The following is a 5,899-nucleotide window of genomic DNA, read 5'->3' as shown; positions in this document are numbered from 1 at the left end:
GGCTGGGATACTTTATTTTCTTGCATGATCGCGTAGAAAACCTGTCTATAGGGCTTTAGCTGTTTTATTTGCTTGCCATGCCCCATATTTTGGGGAATTATGTGTACTACGTTCTGATTAATTCGCCTATTCATTTAGAAAACCTGACTTAGGGATAATCTAATGTTTGAAAGCATGCCTATATGGGTTAAAATTGGATTTGCTGTTATTGCCTCATTTCTGCACCTAGATACCATGCCTATAGGATGTCAACGCGATAACTTAAGCTGCTCGTTTGGTATATTTCTTTCAATTACTAGATATCACGTCTATAGGGTTTCAACTCAAGTAATCAAAGCTGCTATTGTTGATATTCTCTTTTATTACATGGCCCGCCAAGAAAGCATGCCTATAGAAATAAACTGTCACGAAATCTCAACATGTTGTGATGACGCCTATCACAGTACTAGGCAAGCTGACAATCACAAAATAAGTACACATTTTAATATTAAAAGCAAGATGTAATAGATTTAACAGTGAAAATATCATAAATAACTGATAAGGACAACTGCGACTCAACTACAAAGTCCCCAAAATCCGGGTGTCACCGATTACATAAGTTGCTAAGTGTCAACACAGTCTAAATCTCTAATACAACTGTCTGAAAGATAGAACAATACAAAATAAAGCTGAAAGGAAGGAGAGTCGAGGTCTGCAGGCATCAAAGCAGCTACCTCAATAATCTCCTAGAAGATACTGCTCCAAGTCTAGCAACGATCAGGTCTAGATGTACCTGGATCTGCACACGAAATACAAAGTGTAGTATGAGTACAACTGACCCAATATACTCAATAAGTAATAGGACTAACCTTGGCCTGAAAATAGTGACGAGCTCAGAAAGGTACAATCCAAATCCAGAATATAACAATACATATATAACAGGGAAATGACAGTAATAACTCAGAGAAATCCCATAATCAATTTGTACACAGTTCAGCGATGTAGACATGCTCTCAAGTTCAAAAATTTAAGCTCAATACTGATAATGCCAAGTATAGCCCGCATGAGGAATATTACATCTCGATGTCTACATGTCAAATATGCATGTTACATGTAATGCAACAGAGTAATAAACTCATTTACTCACACTCTCAGATTACTCAATCTCACCCAGCACACTCAACCGCTCAACACTCTTGCTCGATACTCGTACTCAGCACTCAACGGTACCTGCGCTCACTGCTAGTTTGTCAGACTCCGGAGGGGCGGATCCTGCCCAAGAGCTAATATAAGCTAACATGGAATGCTGCGGCATGCAGCCCAATCCCATAAATGTATCAATGAAGCCTGCTGCGGCGCGCAGCTCTTTTGCACCCTATTTTGCACTAGTCAAAATAAGATTTAACTTGTGGTTTATCTGTTTTTGATGAAAGAGAATCGCCACCTAATATTTAAAGGTATACAAAGGTACCTATTTAATTACTAAAGGTCATATTCTTCATTAGCCTGCTAACCACTGAGATTGGGGGTAGGTGTTCTTGTTCTTCTAAGGAGAAGGTGTTAGGCATCCCTTAAAATCTGCCTGAGGTAGCTCCATAGGACTTAGACTAGATTTATGACTAATTGTTTGTACTATGCTTTAACTAGTGCTTAAAAGTGTATCTGACCATATGTTAGGGCATAATACCTATAAAGGAAGAGTATAGTTTAAAGAGGTATGGGTTTATAGAAGAATCTTTGAAAATAATGTTAGTACATATATGCTTGAAAAGATCCTTGAAAGATGTATGATGTTTTGTATGAAAAATGTGTAAAAGAGAAGCTAAGTTAAAGCACTTTATTTTCTAAAGTATAGAAGTTCATATTACTCTAATGAGGTGAAGGTGTTATGAAAATAAGCCTAAGATATACCTTGGCTTTTAAACATTAGGCTTGAAGAAAACCGTTTGAAAGTCCCTTTTTAGGGATGCAACACCTTGGTTTTCGAAAGGAGTTGATTTCCTTTTATAAAGTTAAGCTCGTAGCTCAGCTCTGGTTTTTCTTTTTTGAAAGAGGGACTGCCGCCTTTTATTAAACCCTTGGACTTCAAAATCTTTAAGAAAAGTTAGCAAAGCATAGTAGATTAATGATACAAACAACTTATAATTAGCGAATGTGGGATTAGTTACTAACTAAAGCTTCTTTTGATCCTAAATTCTTTAAGGCTTGCCTAAGTTTTACATGAATTAAGATATAAAGTAAAGCACTCAATCTAATATATAATTGTTGTATACATGTGAGATAAAACACCAGGAACACAGTAAAGAATAACGACATAGCGAAACTATAGAATAACGAAAACAATAAATAAAAGAGCGAAGGGAAAGAAAGGACTCTGGTGTTTGGGCCTCAAAGAGGCAGGCCCAACAATACAAGGACGACAACAGCTATCTCTACATATAGCGAGGTTGGACTTGGGCCTAAGTTCTTAAAGAAATCAAGAGGCCCAAATCATTGTACATGTTTAAAAGAAAAGAGAAAGTCATTAGAAAGATAATATCATATACATGATCATGCATGGGAACTTGCAAGCAAAGAATAAAGGGAAGATAACTAATAGTATTTAAACACTAAAAAAGGTTATACTAATGTGGTGGTTATGTATAGTAAATGATCCATATTAAACACCTTTCATTGTCATTAAACACTAGACTTGAAGAGAATAATAAGTGTCAATGAATTAAGGGCTAAGGAGAGAATTCTGATCAAGGTCGATTCCCCCTTTGAATCCTCGACACTTACAAAGTTCCCAAGGGTCACAAGCCCAGGGCAATGTTTGTGCCGTGGAGAGCAGCCCAGCCTAGATTTAAACTCTACTCCCAAATACCCCTAACCACTAATGACTCATTCTTCCCTATAGGTTTGAGTGCCAATGAGGCTCTTTCAATGTAAACCAACTACTATGACATTCCCTACCACAGAAGCATACCCTTTCTCAACAGAATAACATACGAAACATAGAAACAGTTTATTCTTCATGACTATGTTTCCAGTATTAAGTGCATGAAACACATATTGAACAGGTTTAAAGGTCAAATTTCCAAGCACACATGGAGACAGGAACACTTATACTATTGTTGCTAAAGAACCAAACAATTGGGGTACCACATCCCACAGACAGATAAAAGCACATAGTTTAGAGCTGCAACAGCTTAGGGATACATATGCTATTTTCCAAATAGATTGATTACAGATTAGTTTAACATCAAATATTGTTATTAGCACACACATAGGTTAATAATACTACTTGGAACCTTTTGAAATCCCCAGTAAATTTAGACAATGACATAGGCAAGTTATTGTATTCAATCAGTAACAACAAGAGGTTTCTCCAAGACCAGATTCAATTCAGATTAACAGGGAAAGAGAGAACTCATTGCAGTTTCAAAACAGTGTTCAAAAGTATGAAGTCATGAGGGATAAACAAAGATTTATTCCAAACTTTCATTCATCCACACATATAGATATTTCAACCAGAGTTATGACCACACAAGATAGGATGAGGCTCAACCATTACCAAATCAGATTGTCAGTATCATTAAGGTTTTAAGAACAAGGAAACACCATACTAAGCAGACTTAACTCAGTTGTACAGACTAGGGTTAATGGCTAGACATGGTGGAGTTGCATTCGACTTATAAACAGTTAGCATTCAAATACAACAGACATAACTACAATCTAATTCATAAGAGGTAGGATGATCATAACAAAATATGTGCAGAATGATCACTGATGTTCACAGAAGTTCATCCTAATAAGACTATTTCATACTTAGGGATACAACTAACAGTTAGACATGGATATGAAGCTTTCATAGTGATGACTCAATGAATACTTAAAAATTAACAAACACTTAGGTAAAGAAATGAAGCATTTTGAACACTTAAACTTCACATGCTTCAGCTAAATGATGAAGGATTAAACTATGCGTGTATGCTTGTTTTAGTTAGAATTATTGGACAACAACCTCAATTACAAAACACCAGAATGCAAAAAATAGTGTGGTAGGGACAAAGATCACAACAGAATCATTGAAGAAAATCTGAAGTCTAGGCAAACATGAGAAGTCATTGAGGCCTGTTAAGGAACTTAATCATGTGAACTATTTGTATTCAAGAATGAAAGTCATTAAGGTCACATAACAACTCAAAGGCTGGGGGAGGAGCACAAACTCCCACTACTCCCGCTCCGGAGCAGATAGCTCCCTAGAATCAGGCTCCAGCAGCCCCGCCAGTTGGGGTAGTTCAGCCAGTTGCGGCACAGAACGGTGATAGGTTCGTAATGTCTTTTGAGGCCTTATTGAGACTGGATAAGTGTACCAAGCTCTTTCCAGTTCACTTTAGTGGTACACCTTCTGAGGACCCACAGGATTATATTGAACGCTGCCATGAGGTGCTGCGGAACATGGGTATAGTTGAGACCAATGGGGTTGATTTTACTGTATTTCAGATGACGGGTTCCACCAAGAGGTGGTGGAGAGATTATACATTGACCCGATTAGTCGGATCGCCTGCACTTACATAGGAGCAGTTCTCTCAGCTATTTTTGGAAAAGTTCCTCCCTATCACACTGAGAGAGGAATTCCGTAAGCAATTTGAGAGTCTAGAGCAGGGCAGTATAACTGTTACTCAGTATGAGTCCCGTTTTGTGGATTTGGCCCGTCATGCTCTCCTTTTACTACCTATGGAGGGAGAGAGAGTGAGGAGGTTTATTGAGGGACTCACTCACCCTATCAGACTTCAGATGGACAAGGAGACTGGAAGTGAGATTTTTTTTCAGGTGGCTGCTAATGTCGCAAGGAGGATCGAGATGGTTCTTGCACAGAAGAGAGGGCAGAGGTCCGATAAGAGGCCTCGTTAGTTCGGTGGTTTTAGTAGTGCCTCGTCTGGAGGCAGAGGTAATTTTGGTAGGGGTCATCCTCCCAGACCGTTTCATTCAGCACTTCATGTATCTCCCGGTGCTTCAGGGAGTCATGGTCCTATTATGCCTTACTCTGGGTAGCCAGTATTCAGTGCACATTCAGCTCCTATCAGTGCACCACCACTCCAGAGTTACTACAGCGGTTATCCGGCCCATTTGGGTCAGCTTCAGCTTCAGCAGCCACGACATCAGGATGGGTGTTATGAGTGTGGAAACATTGGTCACATCAGGAGGTATTGCCCTAGATTGGCGAGTAACAGATCTCGGCAAGATTCTCGTGCCATCATACCGGCACCGGTTGCTTCACCGCCTGCTCAGCCAGCTAGAGGTAGGGGTCAGGCAGCTAGAGGTCAGGCCATTAGAGGTGGAGGTCAGACCGTTAGAGGTGGAGGCCAGCCAGTTAGAGGCCGTCCTAGAGACGCAGTTCAGAGTGGTGGGGCCCAACCCCGATTTTATACTTTTCCAGCTAGGCCTGAGGCCGATTCATCTGATGCTGTGATCACAGGTATTATTTCGTTTGCCATAGAGATGCTTCAGTTCTATTTGATCCAGGATCTACATATTCCTATGTATCCTCCTATTTTGCTTCATATTTGGTTATGCTTTGTGATTCTCTGAGTGCTTCTGTGTGTGTATCTACAACGGTGGGAGACTCTATTATAGTAGATCATGTCTATCATTCGTGTGTGGTTACTATTGGTAATTTTGAGACTAGTGTGGATCTTCTACTTCTTGATATGGTAGATTTTGATGTCATCTTGGGTATGGATTGGCTGTCCCCTTATCATGCTATATTGGATTGTCATGCCAAGATAGTGATCCTAGCTATGCCGGGGTTACCTCGGTTAGAGTGGAAAGGAACTTCTAGCCATTCTGCCAGCAGGGTTATTTCTTATATGAAAGCTCAGCGTATGGTAGAGAAAGGGTGTCTAGCCTATTTGGCTTATATTCGCGATCCCAG

The sequence above is a fragment of the Nicotiana tabacum genome, chromosome 9, assembly GCF_000715075.1.
Source record: "Nicotiana tabacum cultivar K326 chromosome 9, ASM71507v2, whole genome shotgun sequence".
Lineage (NCBI taxonomy): Eukaryota > Viridiplantae > Streptophyta > Magnoliopsida > Solanales > Solanaceae > Nicotiana > Nicotiana tabacum.
The sequence above is the reverse complement of the archived record's forward strand: the minus strand, read 5'-3'. Positions refer to the sequence as shown.